General features: G+C 40.5%; 1 protein-coding gene across 1 annotated transcript in view; it reads left to right on the top strand.

The window, feature by feature from the left end:
• Positions 1–15,879: 15,879 nt before the first annotated feature.
• The window catches only part of LOC109279259 (interleukin-31 receptor subunit alpha-like), a 32,815-nt gene continuing 31,507 nt past the window's right edge, over positions 15,880–17,187 (top strand). Inside the window, exon 1 of the mRNA XM_019470259.1 lies at positions 15,880–15,939. The gene's annotated coding sequence lies outside the window, so the exon portion shown is untranslated. The remainder of the gene's footprint in view (positions 15,940–17,187) is intronic.

The following is a 17,187-nucleotide window of genomic DNA, read 5'->3' on the forward strand; positions in this document are numbered from 1 at the left end:
GGGTGGTGAGCAATTGCACTGTGCATCACTTGCTTTGTGTATTATTATTATTATTACATTATTATTTTTTTATTTTATTTTATTTTATTTTATTTCCATTTTTAAACTGTTTTTATCTCAACCCACGAGTTTTTCTCACTTGTGCTCTTCCAATTCTCTCCCCCATCCCACCGGGTGGGGGGGGGGGTGAGCGAGCAGCTGTGTGGTGCTCAGTTGCTGACTGAGGTTAAACCACAACACAGAACAAGGCAAGGGCAGACATTCAGCTCTTTCACCGGCGCACAGAAATCACCCTGCCAGTCCTGCGTTTTGTCTGCAATATGCCGTGTTGCTCAGGAAGGTAGGATGTGGGTGGGATGTACGCAAGTGAAAGAGGACAAACAGCATCTGAGGCATAAAGAGGTAGAGGGACTTGCAGCAGGGGGTACACATTAATTTCCTTTTCTAGAATAAATTAGGATCTTACCCATATCTTATCTAGACTTGGAATTTGCACAGTTCAGGCATAGAGCAGTCTGATGGGTCAGGTTCTTTGGGCAGATGTGTCACCTGTCAGGAATGGAGTGCTACAGCAGAGATGTCTTTGTTGCGGAGCAGGAAGGTACCATGTAAGCCACAAAAGGCATTGATGCTGATATGGAATATCGCTCTGGATAAACAGGGAATAAATCTCAGGCAGAAGCAGAAACACGTGTCAGTCTGAGACAGCTCATCTGGACACTGGGATGTGCTTTCCACCCTAACATCAACAGGGGAAGTTTCTCGTGAAGTGGGAGGTGGCATTTTGCTCTGAGGGCAACTTCAAAAGGAGCAAAAATGTTGGTCTTTTTTTTTTTCTTTCAGTAAAAGAAACTGGTTAGAACAGAGAAAGGCTGAGTTTTCCACTAGAGAAAGAACACTGACAACTAAGTGATGCTTAGAAAAACAAAGAATCCTGTTGGAAAACCATGTTTCTCTGGGTTTGGCAGCATGTGACTCTCTGTCTGGCTCTGAGAGCAGGAGCAAGTGCACAGGCTGGTCTGTTCAGAGTGGGGTGGGGAGTGGTAGGGAGAGCAGGGTTATTCCTTCTGAAATAAACTCCACAGCCTGCCTGCAACTCAGCAGTAGCTTTTTCTGGGGCTGATTTTACTTCAATGTATAAAAACATTTATTGAATGTCACCTAACAGACATATGCATCATTTAAGACAAACAAATAAACAAAAATACTCTTTTTTCAATATCCCACTATTCTGACCCCTGCCAATCTCCAAGATAGTATTAGTCAAGCTGTGGTCCATGGACCAGCACAGACCTACAAGGCATCAAAAAATTCAGCATTTTTTTTTAATGAAAACCAAAAAACTAACACTGCATACACATATTCCCATGCAGCAGGCATGTGACTGCCTACTGGCAGGTATAGTCAATGCCCAGCTCTCTCCCAGAATTTGAGGAATTTATTGGGGTTCACTCACAACTGAATATTCAAAAGTAGCCTCCAATTTTACACCAAAAACTATAATTGATGGACAAAGGTATTTTCAAAGCTAATCATCTATCAAGAAAAAAAAAAATATTGAAGACAACTAAAAGCACACTTACATTGTATGCAAGAAAGGTGAAATTACAGAGACCTATACAAAAGATAACAATCTTGTTGGCTCGTCATTTTTGACTGTAAAACAGCATGGTACCAACATTGTGTCAAAGGAATATTACAAATTAGTTCTATGCATTTTAGTTCCATACAGGTCCTTATGTTCTGGTCACTTTCATAGTGTCCGAGACACCTCAGAGACGTTGCATTAGGCAATAATGCCTCTCACGTTTGTTCTCTCACTCTCCCTCCAGAGCCACTTAGCCTTTGCTGTGAACCACAGAAGAACAGATAGCATCTTATTCAGAATAAATACAAATAAGTACTCAAATCTTTTTATAACCAAATAATGAAGATGGTAAACCAATGATCTTATTTACAATACATGTTTCTTGTAGTTTTTATTTGCAAGGATAAATCTAAAATTATTGTAAGTAACATTATTAATCAAAAAATTCCCTTTAGTGTCTTCATCTCAGATTCTGGGAAAACATAAAATTGTGATTCTGTTTTAGCATATTATGGTTTGGGTAAAGATAAAAATCTGTAATACAAACATATTTGCCAACGTCATGACAGTAGGTAAAGAAGTGTTTCATATTAAAGATTTACCTTTCATCTGACAGTGACAGTTTCAGTGGTGCTGATCTCTTTATTCTCTTTTTTTTTGTGAAATCCCATTTCTTAAAATAACCACCTTCTTTTTGCGATGACTGTGTTATCATTACCCTGGTAATCTCACTTTGAGATTTCACACTATTCATTTGAACACCAATTCCAGTCTGCCTTTTGATATTCTTCTTTTCCTCTGTTCAAACAGGCTTCTGATTGCCCTGGCTCATCACTGAGGGGGCTAACGCTGAAGAGAAGACCAGCTGATATCCCACAATGTCATTCAGCAAACCGCACACTCCTCTCTAGCAACAGCTACTGTCAAGGAGGTTAGGAAGCGGTCAAAACATCTCACTGTTAAAATCTTCCAGCCATTATCCGTGTACTATTTTTAATCTGTACTGTGCATTAAAACATAGTAGTTTTGACATAGAAGGGGAAGCTGTAAATCTTTTCAGATCTCGGGCCCCTATGCATGAGTATGGTTTGGAAACAGAAGAGAATGCCTTTTTGCTTCCCTATTTGTAGCTGCTGGTTGGTGCCTTTATAGCGCAAAATGTTCTTCTCTGAGCATGATTTACTTTTTCTATTTTAACAGCTGATTATATGTTTCATAGCTGTGCCTTTGATTTCATGGTTTCTTTTGTGATTTGGCTTAGTAAGAGGTACTGTAGTTTCACAATCAACCTTCAATGAACCTATAGGAGTGCTACTCAAAAATGTATTTTCTATTTTTGTTCTTGTCTATTGTCAAAAACTTTGTTGATAACAACATATGCTCAGGAGCTCCTTTGTAGTTTTTAAGAAAATTTTATTTGCATTATAAAAGTGCTGCATACTGGGAACATGATATGCTTGCTGTTCACTCCTTAAACCATACAGGAAAGGGGGAGAAAGTAATCTAGTGCATATTTAAGCAATATCAGCTTCCTTGTGCTGTGCTTTTTGTCCCAGCTAGGATTCAGTCTCAGCAGGGGCTTATATACAAAGAGATGACGCAGTTTACACAAAAAGCTTCCATACTAGTATTGCCGTGTAGGAGTGAACAGCTCTTTTCACCCTCTTCTGTCTTGCTGTAACTCCCTCTGCCTTTAAAACTCCTTCAGAGGCTTTCAACAGCGCGTGAAAGGTCACTCACAATAAAAACAAGCACTAAATTTATCTCCATTGCCACATTTCTTGATTTCTTTACTATGCCGAAGTAACAAAGTGACATGGTGAGAACTCATTTTAGGTTGCAGTATGCATAGGCTCTTGCCCTGTACCTGGGAGCAGTGAGCCATCCTGATGCCACGCAGCAGAGCAGGCTGACACGGGCACGGCTGCTCACTGCAGTAGCAAGTTCTCACATTCTGCTCTTGAAGACATCATGGACCTGCAGTAGCAATCAGTAGATGTACAGGCATGCTTCTATAGCTCTTTTCATCTTTCAAGTACTTTAAAAACACTCATTTATGACACCTCAGCATACTCTTCTGGGATATGCCTGTCTAAGTCAACTGGCATGAAAAAGGAGAACTGTTAGGCATCAGAACAAAGGGAAGAACCTATTACAGAGCACTTCGGTAATGAACTTGGTTGCAATGTAGGCTGGTTTTGGATTTGGAATTTGCTTGTCTGTTTTACCTTACGTAAGATGTTTGAAACTCTTTTCTTCCCCTTTTATGATGCTGCACTTTCATTGTTTTTGTAAGGCATTAGCACACTACTCTTTGTCCATAATCCAGGGCTCAAGTTTGCAAGCTTCCCTGCCATGGGAGTCCATTCCAGGTGCAGAGGGTATCACTTCCCTCTGTGCTTATGTGCAGCACTGGCCTACAGAGCTAACTAGCACAGCATGCAGCACAAACTGGGCAAAAGCAGTCAATGAGGAGCCAAAGAGCTACTTCACTGTTAGCATCTCTGCTGAGACAGTTCCACATCACTCCTTACACAGCTCTTTGTTTTACAGTGTACCTCAATCCTAACCAGCAAAGGAATATAAAGAAAAAACTGCCACAGCAAAACCAACAGAAAGAAAAATAAAACAGGGTATACACAGAAAAATAGAGGATGCCTACGTCCCTTACAGGTGGAACCCTAGGAAAGGGTTTTTCACCCCTTCCTTTCAATTATAGGCTTTCAATTTAGAACCCATTTTTGTGAATTTATCATTCACAGTTGCTATGGAAAATCCTTGATGCTCCTCCAGGATAGGCAGCAGATGAAAGTGAGAGTGTTGCAACTCGAGTCATTTGATTGGAAGCTCACTGGGGCAGTGCTTTTCCTCCCTGCCTACCTGAAGAGTATCAGTAATGCTTATGGGCACTGTGCAAATACTAACAAATCAGCTGAGGATTTCTGAGCTGGCTGGAAAATGAAGAACAATGCAAATATGCAGCAGGGGGGGTGGAAAATGCATGCAAATCAACCTATACTTTCTGGTCCATAGGTCCCAAGCCTCATTACCTTTAAAACTTTTGCTTGCGCTTAAGCAGCACTCTAGCTTCTTTCTCAAACATGGAAGTAGGGTCTGTCATCAACAATTTAATGAGCCTCAAGGAGATCAAAAGAACCAAGTGAGAGAGATTCCAGTTGTCATCTTAATATAAATTACTTCTGTATTTGTTTATTTATAATTCTTTATCTTCTTTATCTTATAATTATTTTTCTTCCTGTTGTATAGATACATTTTTGATGGATGTCTAGGAAATGACAGCATTGCTGCTTATTTGAGAGATGAGGAAAAACACTAATGTGCCTTTTATGATCAAAGTAGTATAAAGTAATGTTTATCATATATTGCTTTTCATCTTCAATATGTTCCTCAAACATGCATGTATTAAACCTTAAAACATTCTCATGAGGTACATAAGAAAAGGTCATCTTCGTTTTCTATGTGGAAAAAACTGTGCCAGAGAGAATTTTACTGCTCTGTGCATGAAGAGACTACACTGAAGATCAAAATTAGCAACAGTTCGTCTGAATGGGGAAGAGAAGTACAGGCAAGCTAAACGATCAGAGCAATGAGAGGCTTATTCTTATTATTCCCTGTCAGTGAAAATTGTAATTATAAAATCTGGGGTGCTAGAGGGGGGATTTTTTTTCCTCAGAGGAGAAGCGGTTGAACTGAATATATATTGAAAGAACCATTAAAAGGATTGTACATTTGGCAAAGGAAAAATTCAGAGAATATTCTTATCGTGACAAAGAACACAACTTTAACAGGTAGTCTCAGCACAGTTTCCTTGCATGCATTATGAAGCAGTCATTACCAGTAGGCACAAACACTACTTTTTATTCTGCAGAGCTTCTGCTCCTTCAATAGAAGGGATGATTATTCAGTATTCACTTTGTTATTTCCTTCTCCAGCATACACTTCCATCCTGCCTTTGGTGCCAAATATTTGACTGAAGAAATACAAATATCTTCAGGAGTTTTCCCAGGAGGTCCTCAGCACTGCCACTTTAAGGAAGCTGTGCCTTATGGAGCTACGCCTGGAGCCATGCGTCAGAGCCCAGCATCAGTAGCTCCAGCACAGACCACTGTCACTTGAGACATTTTGCAGACGCTAGAGGCGGAGGTAGCCACGTACTCTGTGGCTGTATCCATGCTGTGGTGCAGAACAACCCTTACTCCTACTCTTTGGGTGTGCACAATTACGTCCTGACTCTTCATCCTTCCTTTCTGAAGAAAGACCAGACACTGGGGCAGGGAAGGGAGCAGAGTTTGCTTTAAGAGGTTGCTGGAAGACCTCTGATCCACCTCTCAAAATCAGCTCAGCCACTGTACTCAAAACCTTTTTCCTCTCTGTGCCCCCTTACGCCCCCAAAGGAAAAGATGACTCAGCCTGAGACAGAAACCACACTTAGAAAAAAAATGGTGCTTGCTCTACGAATTAAAGGAGGGTTGGACAAAGCTGAGGTTGAAGCCACGTTGCCAGCCTCAGTTCTAACACTTGTATACGGGCTGAATGTGCACATACAAAAATATTCTAAAAGCAAATACAGTTGGGGCAGCTTTTACTTTGTCTACATGAGATGATGAGGAGAGTTCCACTGACTGCAAGCTCACTGAATACACACGGCAGGAAAACCATGTGTGAAACGTCACCGTTATTTTAATCCTGAGACCAAAGTAGCTACTCTCAAATGCAAACATGTATAATTTAACAGCTTCTACAGACCAAGATTATTTCACCCACATTGTAAATAAAATAAGCTATTTCCATTAAAATTAGAAAGCTGTTTATGCATACTACTTGGAAGCCAGAGGTATTTCCCAACACAAATGCAAATCTTGCTAAAAGCTAAAATGACCTCACACTTTGGTCACTGCAAAAAGCCATAGTTATAAACCAGGTGTGTCTATGAAATATGCATGCTGTTACCGCTTTCATGTACATCCTATAAGACCAGTACTGGTAATCCCTGGCATTTAGTGACACCTAGTGGTATTTTCTTGATTAGTAAAAGGCCATTCAATCTTAATTTACTAAATGTTAGAAGCCTATGTTAGAGGAACAGCTCCTCTGAACGCCCCGTGGCAGATTTCCTCCCTACCTTCCTTCCGCTTATCTGAATCCCATGGGAAGCTCAAAAAGTCCACATGGACTGCCAGTAAGAACTACACACTTTATAAATGAACTAACAGTTTTACACACTTTATAAATGAAAGAACAGTTTCACAAAATATGGGAATGGGAGAAAAATCGTTGTTCCATCTATAGATCAGACCGCCCCAGATGTCTGGGAGAGGATTTCAGCATCCTCAGAAATCGCTGTGCAGAGAAACACAGTGCATTCCTCTGAGAGCTGGTCTGGGACCCAAGTAGTGCTGGACTTTGGATATAAAACTGCAGTCAATCATCACGTGTCTCTAGGAATACGCAACAGGCTGCTTTACGGGGTTGTGGTGGTTCTCAGAAAGTTTTTTAATGGTCTTCTGGTATTTTTCACTTGCACTAGTCTTTTCTATGATCCTTGCCACACATAATGTCCAGTTTCTGGCATCCAGTTAATGTTTAATTCATGCTAACAATACATCTTCCCTGCCTAAATGAAGGTCCTTTTCCAGCAGGTGTCACTGTGAGGTAATAAAACACAAAATCCAAGGCCCTCACTGGGGTGTGGGGAGCTGGGTGGGACACAGGACACCCCAAGCCTGGCTGGGTGAAGCATCCATGGCTCAGCACCCTCAGGGCTGGTTCCTCACCCCGACACACACCACAGGCTGCCAAAAAAGTGTCTGGGAAGAGGCAGCCACAGGCCTTGTCCAGCGCCTGGCGGAGGCGACTTGTAGGGTTTGCCTCATCTGGGCCATGCCCTCACCCTCCAGCAGCTCCATGAGCTGGGTGGCATGTGTGGAGGGGGCTACTCAAAATTCATCAGCAATGGAGCACCTACTTTTGAGCGTGAAATACCTAAAGTCCTATGCAGGATGAATTCTTGCAGGCTTTGGTAACACACCCTACATTTTCTAGCTTGGGCTTCTGCAGCGTCATGATGTCCTTAATTTGACAACTGTAGGACTGATTTTCTGAAGTAATAAGTCATTCAAGGCTGTGACTGTATAGCTGTCTACCTAAGGACCGGGTGCCTGGGGTCAGGAAGCCAGATTTGAAAATGTCAGCATAATTTCATGTTTTGTTGTGGCCAAGTTGAAAAATTCATTTGGCTGCAGAACTCCAGTTCAGGTTTGATAGCTTTTTAAAATCTCTGTAGTGGTTTTATGTTTTTGCTGTTACAACAATTCAGTATCTATGTGTCTGGAAAATTCAGTCATAATAGCGTTTACAAGTGAATCAATTATGTAAATTATTATGTTATTGTTATACAATATAAACCACAATTAGACCTAGATATAGAAATGGGTGACTAATTTTTGACAGCACTTTTTCTCCGAAAAATGTTAACACATAAGAACATTTTGTGGAATTACACCAGCTTTGCCTAACCTTCCTTTAGAAGGGAGTGAAGGAGGACAGGAGCACAAAAACTGAGAGTATCCAAAAGCTGATGAGGAGGTCACTCTGTGACCTGCTCTCTACTCCAAAGCACACTTGACTCTGGCTCTTGGCTGTCACTTTTCAGAGTGCCAGGACCACAAAGCTCCTCTGGTCTGGAGTGTTCTCTCATTTTAAGTTCTTCATAAGAACTTTCAAATGCTCTTTGTTTTGTACTGGTTATAAAAAAAACGGGAACATTTCTGTGAATATAAATAATTTCCCATTCATCTCTACTTAAAAGGCAAATATGTTTTTCTTTCAGGAAGTATGTGTTAGGAAAGTCTAGGGGTTTATTTGATTCTATGTCAAGAAATGATTTTCTAGTAGATGTTATGGAAAGAGAAGCTTAATGTAATTTTTTCTATCAAAAAAGAACTACTGTCAAGCAGCTCTTCAACCTACACAGTCTGTCCAGACCGAAAGCATTATGTGGACATAAGGGTTACACAAACAAGGCTTTTGCAGATAAAACAATTTCAGATCAGCACAAGGTGTTTAAACTATAACTTGACAATTCAAAACACTGCTGGTTCCTATAACTGCTGCTGTGAATTATGGCCTGTTACACGCAATGGACGTCATGCGCCTTTATTTACTAGCAGCAGTTGAAATCACACAACTTCATTGTGCAGTACTCTCTGAAAAGGCGTTCTCAAACAACAGATTTCTGGGGTTTGTCAGTAACTTAGAAATGGCTCAGTAGATTTTGCCCCTTTGTCATGGGTTAATAACAAATTGGAAAACTTCCTGGTATGATTTGCATGTTTGAAGCTACAGTGAACTTGAACTCTTGCACACTGTACCTCTACTTTCACAAAGACAACACTGGCTCCATCAAACTCCCTAAAGCCCCTAAAGAGATATTTCAACATGAACATCAGAATCTCCTTCAGCTTTTAGTTTTGCTCTTTAAAGCATGGAAGGTGACGTGAGAGAACATATTTCTGTGTCTGACTTTTGTCTTTCGATCTCTGAAGATAAACTTCCTTGAGGTGAGCAGATTAACTGGTACAGGATGCACATTAATTGCTTCTGGCCTGCACTATAATTGTCACTTTTTAAATTACTTCTAATGAAAAAACCCTCTCCTTTAAACAAGTTGTAAGAAAATAATGTAAAGAAATGTGACCTTTCTTGGATTTTTTCCTCTATTAACTGCTTCTTTTCTTGTGCTAAGCTTATCCAGTACCATGAGTGAGAACTCGATGTACGAAGATGTACAAAGCCTACACAACACTACTCAGAAACTTATCAAAGTTTCAGATCTGTGATGTGTGTCTTATTTTTTTTCTTACTCTTCATGATTCAGAAACTCAGTTAAGAAAAAGGCATTACTGGATTTGTGTCACCGTGAGGCACTGCCAAATTTAAGCAGTCTTCACAGAACTCATAGCCAGGTTTTGTATGGAAAAAAATCAGTGAAGGGGAAGATAGAGGGACAAGATCTTCTACTTTCCACCCAAGGGAGGATCACTGCAGAAGGGCTGACAGCCACATGATTATTTGACTTTTGGCCTGTCAGCAACAGCCCCAGCTCCACAACTGGCCCATGTGCGGTGCTTGGAGCATGGTTTTTTAGACCCAGCTGACAATTCTCCATCCCATTCACTGTGGCTTACACAGGACCATGGGCACTGCTTGAGTCATGTTTAGTTTTAATGCTAATGATTTCCTAGTCAGTGGAAAATTCTAGGTACTTTGATAACCGCAGATTTGGAGGGACTGAGGAAAACAGTGAACAGAGAGCCATCAAGAGCCGGTATGAAATATTGAGCATAAGTCAGATTTTGCATTTCACTACCTATCCATGCTTACTGACTAAGAGTTATCATTAAAGACCATTACACCTAGTAAAAATTATTGAATTGTGAATGCTTCTTGTGCTATGCATTTGTGATGCCACTTGTAATGTAGTATAATAAAATTAAGGAAATCCAGACCTTCTTTATTGAGCTGTGCAATGGAATGATTGCATCAAAGGATGCTTCAAGTTCTTTTTATCTTATAAGGAGTCTGTTGTGTTTGGAGAGAACGTTGCTAACCTCCGAGCTGCCATTAAACACGGAACTAGAGGGCCATTGCCACAATGACTACAAAGACAAGCGATTAAACATACCAGTGTCTTGCAAGATTATATTCCCCTCTAATGAACACTAGCAAGGAAGAACAAAAAGTGATTTGTAGTATTTCTTTATAATTCTGCCTCCAAATTATTCCAAAAGGGAAAACAAACTAGACACTCAGATGCTTTCTCCCATATAGCTCTCAGAGATGCACGGTTCTGGAATAACTTTCCATAAGGAGTAATGGGAATCATAAACAACAAATTTTAAGTTGGAGCCTGACCAATTTACAAACAGGCTGACTGCAAATGCCTTCAACAGGACTGGAACTGCTGACTCAGAAGCTCCCTTCTTTCATTAAGAGCCTGAGGCAGAAGGGATAAATGAAATAAAAATTGTTCTCTGTTTGTTGCAGTGTTGTTCCTTCCTGTAAGAGAGAGCTTTTTCACTTTATTTCACTTCCAGAAAGCTGAATTTTTGGCTAAGCATGGAATTAGTTCTCCAGCTTCTTTTACTACTGAAATGATGCTCACAGCAAGTTGGGTCAAACAAGCCAGGCCACAGCTTCTCTCTTTTAGAAGCAAAGCAAGGTAGCTTTCATAAACCACTTCTAGCTTTCCACCATTCAGAGTCAATGTGTCTCCTTCCCGTGGCAGTGTAAGCTCCTGTGTGAGGTGGGGCAGGACACCACAAGGCTGTTTACATGACCCGACGCTAACTGATGGTCAGTGACTGCTTTTCCCAGCTCTCAGGCACACTCCCCTGTTTGTCCAGGCCCTGCTTTTCTGAAAAACAGGGTGGTATATAGAGATATCAGACTGTGTTCACATCCTCTTATAACCACACAGCCAAAGCAAACCTCTCAAACAAATATATCGCGAGTATGATTGTCCCTTGCCCTGAACCACTGCAAAGTGTATTATCCCAGAGTGGCAGCACTTGCTTTGCCTGTGTATATAGCTATACACGATAGAGAATTGGATCCTTTAATACTTGCATTGTTTTACAGGGAAAATATATCTCTTTTCTGTGTGCTTAGACTTTGTGTTTTATATCCATCTACCTCTAAGCATTCACAAAGAACAGAAAGATCAAGTAAGAAATCCACAGGCAGTCCAGCTCACCGCTCGCTCTAGCTCTTACTTTGCCAGTAGTCCAGGTCTGGGAGTTGCAAACTACAATTAAGCATTTTCTCTTGAGTGCAGTTCCACCTCATCTTGCAGCAACCCCTTCTGTAACCTGGAAGGCCTGTCCTTCACATATTTCTCATACCCTTCTCAGCTGAGTGCTGGCGTCTACATATTGACCACATACTGTTTTGTTCCCAAGAACCAGAGCCTGAGGAGGAAACTGAGCGCTAAACCATTAATGTCAATTTGTTATGTAAATGAGAAAAAGCCACAAAGATTAGATCCAAACTTCCCCAATTTCAGGGTTGCTTATACCCTCTTCAGTTCAGTTTTACTCTTTGGCATGTCATTTCACTCTTAATATGATTCCTATTTTCCTGTCATGCTCCCTCCATGGCCTTCCCCTCCCTTTATGAAAAAAGGAGCTTGCAGTCATGGTAATTATGCAGACTTTCACTGTCTCATGCAGCCACTTTCACCTCATGTCCCCTATCACATTGCTTTAAGGTTCTTGCTGACAACTCATTAAGTAAACCCACCACCATTTGACAGATCTAAATTAATCTTTTTTGCCTCAGAGAACAAGAAAATGCTATAAAAATTTTCAAAGTAAACTTTTTTAACTGGAGAGAGCCAAATAGGTTTTGCATTCTTCAAAATAGGAAAGGGAAATTTGCAGAGGGCAGTTTGGCATTACTGTATCATAAGGAATCATTGGCAGCTTTGCTTGAAATGTTTCTTTTTTATCAAAGATAGCCCTTAAGATTTTTATCATTGTATTTCTTATTTTTTTAATCACAATGCATTTTATATACATTGGTTAAACAGCAGGGCCATCCCTGCACTGCTTTGTTATGGTTCCTTCTGCAGCTGCACCACAGAGATGCATCATGCTGCCCCACGCTCTCGGCTTGCAAGTGGAGGCTGCTCACGCTGCAAAATGCCTCGTGTCCATGCAAGCCCTCTCTCCTACCCAGCTCCTTGCCACACATTTGAAGACAAGCCCAAACTATGACCTCTCAGTGCCGTTCCACTCTCCAGCATCCAAATCAGCCTCTTTGTAATGGGATGTCATAAAATTTTTAAAATTAAAAAAACCTGCCAGTTCGGACCCAGGCTGTCACACTCCTTGGCTGACCACTGAACCACACCACCAACTCAGAAATGAAAGCATGACCCTTTGTGGTCAGCAGGAAGGGACTTCACCCTGACAGCAACCCTAGCCAAAGGGAGATAAAATAGGGACAACAGCAGCAACAGCCTAAGCAAGTGTTTTTCTTTGGTACTATTTCATTAGCAGCAAAATCTCAGAGAAGCAGACTGTGTAGAGACAGGCTAATGAGATAACTGGGAAAAAGGAATGTTTCTCACGTAGTAATAGACTAAAAAAGAATGACTTGTTTAAACCTAGCAAAACACATGCTGATAATGAGTATGGGCAATGAAAGAAAATATTTAGAGTAAAGTAGGCACAAAAACTTAGAAATATAATCCAGACAGGAATAAATACAAAGCTGGAAGTTAGAAGGAAGTCTCACCAGGGATTGCTAAATTCAGGAACAGCCTCCAGTATGAGGGATGAGGACAAAAAAACCCACTACTCGTAAGATAGAACTAGTCCAGTTCACAACAGAGACTGCAAAAAGTTGTTACCCTTGATAGCAAGGCAGAAACTTCAGGCAGCCACGACAGCCCTGGTTCTTCTGTGTTCCTAGCAGCAAACCTAAGCTGGAGGCTAGGAGTGAGTGTGAACTTTCACACTGTTATAAAAAAGCCAAGAAATCCACAAGTTCACGGAGTTTATGGACAGACAGGCTTTTTCTCCAAAGGGGCCATAATCAGGGCTGTGTGAGTAATCTATTGGCAGCCAAATCAAAAACAAAAGTTGCGAAAATGTTTGGTTCAGATCTGTATTCTTATCCAGGCATAAAAGAAATCTGGATTTCTCAGCTGTCAGATGAATACCTTAACTACTAGGATAGCTGGGTATTTCAGGTAGGGGCACTCTTTGGTCACTCTTGCTGTAATATGATGCTCTAGGTTCACGGTTAAAATGCTTAAATGGGATGTGACTCACTAGATAGGTACTAATCCTTGCTCCAGGGATTTTTGTGAATTATTATTGCTATAAAGCAGAATAATCTTGAAGGGGAGATTCAAAACGGGCCATGCCAGGATGTCTTAAAGCACTGTGGTTAGTCCTATATGCAAAGCCCTCATGCAGTCAAAGTAAGCTTAACTGATCCCACCTTCTGAGCAATCATTCTAATCACCAAGCTCTGGAAGATACAGGGGATAGTGAAAATCATGACACTGTTACTCCAGTTTGGCAAATCTAGCCCCTTCGTGGCTTTCTATTCTACACAAGAATGGCAAAGAGCTATTTATGAATTATTTTAAGATGACTGAAGTAACTTTTGATAAAGCTAATTAAATGATCTCTCAAAAAAATATTTCCCCCAAGTTATCTATTGGGTAATAATAGGGGAAGGAAAAAGAAAATGGCCAAGAGTAATAAAGCCACAAGTGAGCACGTATACAAACCCTGATGACTCAGTTAACCGTAATTACTGTTTTTAACAATTGTTAAACAATTCTTTGTTCCAAGACAGGGAAGATGCTTGAAAAGATTTGAATTAGGAAAAGGTAATGACTTGGCAGCCCAGTTACGCTGGATAAAATTCTGAGAGAAAAATTACCATGGAGAAAAGCTGACTGTGAGTGTTACACTAACAGCACAAATACATGCACTGTTACTGAAGTGGAAAGGGCAGGATAATATACCATGAACAGAGAACAATATGTTAAAAAAGTTCACCTTCTGCCTTGTACTAAGTGAGCTTCTTCATACTGTTTTCTTGGGCTTTCTCCAAACATGCTTTCTACAACAGTTGTGTTTCACTAGAAAGCATTTCTTTGTCCAGGAGCAATCCCAGGAAAAAAAAAAGAGGAAAAAAAAAGGCAACTCAGATATTTATATCTCCTCCCACTTGCCCCAGGGATAAAAAAAGCAGGCATTAAAAAAACCAATAAAAAAGCCAACCTTTCCTGTAGACTTCAAAAAGGTAAAGCTTACTCCCACAAGAGTGTATGGGGAGAGCATAGACAAGCTTTTGTCAAATTCTCTTTGTTTCCACACCACATATCCCAAAATAACTCCCTATAGCAGATGCAGTCCCACTGGGTAAGGCAAACAGAACGGCGAGGAAGAAGGCTTACTTTCTTGCTCAGCTGCTTGTGTATTAAAAGCACTAAGTTCTCTTTAATAAAGTCTTAAATGTGATCGAGAAAGTTAAGGATGATCCTTGATTCTTCTCTTGGCTGCACAGGAAGACATTATGAACACAAATCTAAGCAGACCCTTACAGTATATTTTCAGAGCAGTCAGAGACTACAACTTGGTAAAACTGGTAAGTAAGATGTGCTCATAGGTGACCTAACAGAGGTAAGGATCTTGTTTCCAACTCAAATCACAATACCTAAGACTCTGGTTCTGCACACAGCTCAGCCAATGGGTGTCTGTTGAACTCTGTTTTCAAACCACTGGTCTGAGCTACCCCAGGGAGAATTTCTTCCCACTATCCCACAAACAAGCCTGTAGTACTAACTGTGGTGCTGCAGTAAAGAGAAGTTGCCTGTCTCATCTAATCATACTGCCTCAACTCTTACAAATATTCTAGCTGACACACTAGGCAAAACCCTGCATCTACACTTAGGGACATCTAGCATCACATCACTGTCAGTGGTGAGACCCCAGATCTACTCTAGTATAAGCAGAATTTAGTCCACATTTGGTCTTAATGAAATCAATTTAGTTTCCTCCATTTCTTTTCTTCAAATGAATCTTCACCCAAATATATAAATCTCTGGTTCTTCTGCATCCTGCGTTGGCTGTCTAGTTTATTCAGTGACATTTATGCTTTATCTGTACTTGGATTTTTTTAAACTTCCAGGGCAGACCTCTTATATAATTTTTTTGTTGGTCTCTGCTCAGCCGATGCGTTAGGGTGAAGACTGTGATTTTCATTAAGATAGCGTAGAACTGTTTGAATGATAAGCTGCTTCACGGCGTAACTTGAACTCAGAAAGGATGGAAGAGTGTGTGGTGGAGACTGTCCCTATCACAGCAAATTTCCCCCAGGGGGTGTGGCTGTGGGCTGAGTGGGATTTTTTTTTTTCCCCAAAGACTGTACGATAATTGCTCTTTGAATTCAGATACTCATGTATTTCTCTGGCAAAAAAACACTCTGTAAGAATCTGTCAGATCTTTTACAAACCTGGAGGTCTGCTTATCGGAAGCAGAGTTATATGAGAAATAACTTGTGAAAAATAGTGTAGCTCTACTTTAGATCCATAGAGAAAAGATACAGGACTTCAGCATGTACTACTAATAGGCCAAAATTGAATTTGAATTTGCTACAATATTGAATTTGTTACAATATGCCTGAAACAGATCAACTGTAGTCTATTGCAACTGAACTCTTCACCAGAGAAACAGTGAGCTAGCAAAAATACGCACAGATTCAACCAGGAGAAAATGAAGACCTCAATTATTTGCACTTCAGACAAGGTAAGACTTCAAATAGAAATGCAATATTCCTTTCCTGATGCCTTATCTCTGCAGTCTACATTCTGCTTCAGCTGCCCACCGGGTTCTGAGTGCACTTTAACGAGGCTGCTGGTCCCACATAACCCAAACTGTCCTGGGACATATTTAGGACTCTGAGCAAACAAGGTTTCAGAATCCTTCTGGTTCATTAGCATTCATGGGCACAAGGGTCACTTGCAAAAAATGTACTCACAAGCTCATGGTCTGACCAGTCCTCCTGTGATGTGCAAGGCTACAAGAGATGGAGTTCCACAGGTATGGAGCAGGACGAGGGGGCCGGCAGCATGTTCCTCACTGTGCCCGCCTGTCTTCAGAGGTTATTTTTCCTTTGAATTTTAACAGTTAATGGATAAAGTTGGGGCAGGGAGCAGAGAACGATGCTCTGAGTTTTCTATTAATTAATTTACATCATGTAATCCAGTCTAAATAGAAGAGTTCATTTATTTCAAGATTGTATTCTGGGGAGACTAAGAGCCTGCCATGTCTTTTACCGCAGAACTTAAATAAGCAATTGACAAGGAAAAGCATTCAGAGAAAACCACATCTATAATAATGCATAAACCTAGGTCTGAGAAACCATTTAGGTCACAAATGAAGCAAAGTTGGTGGTATCCTCCAGTCGTTCTGCACTTTTGACCATATCACAGAAGATGGCATAATTTATCCTCATCTGAATAACAGGAAAACTTAAGGCATTTACAATTCTGATACAGGTCCATAGTGGTGAAAGAGCTGAAATATTAAACATTTGAAAAAGTGTTTCTATGCAACATTTACCTCAAAAATAATAATTCAACTTTTGTTATACATTAAAAGGTTACTATGGCAACTTGATAGCTGAGCTATAATTAAAAATGGCTTCTTACTCCTATGACAAATTCCAGCTTGCGAGATCCTCTCTCCTCTGCTATTTTGATTGGCAATGTATTTTCTGTACTTGTTAAAATTGACTTTTTTCTTTAAATGGCAGTAACATTCATACTGAGACCTAGAGCTCCAGGAAAGATAATACGGACTTGCCTTATTGGGTTTATTTCTCTCCAGTATGCTCTGTCCCAATTCTGTGCATGCTGAATCCAGTTTCCTGCTCTTGCATTGAGTTACTTACATGGTTTTCATCTGGGATAGGTTATTTCAAATGTGATTATCCTGATCACGTCAAACCAATTGTCGTGGTTTAACCTCAGTCAGCAACTGAGCACCACGCAG

Source organism: Aptenodytes forsteri, unplaced genomic scaffold, assembly GCF_000699145.1.
Source record: "Aptenodytes forsteri isolate BGI_AS27 unplaced genomic scaffold, ASM69914v1 Scaffold92, whole genome shotgun sequence".
NCBI lineage: Eukaryota > Metazoa > Chordata > Aves > Sphenisciformes > Spheniscidae > Aptenodytes > Aptenodytes forsteri.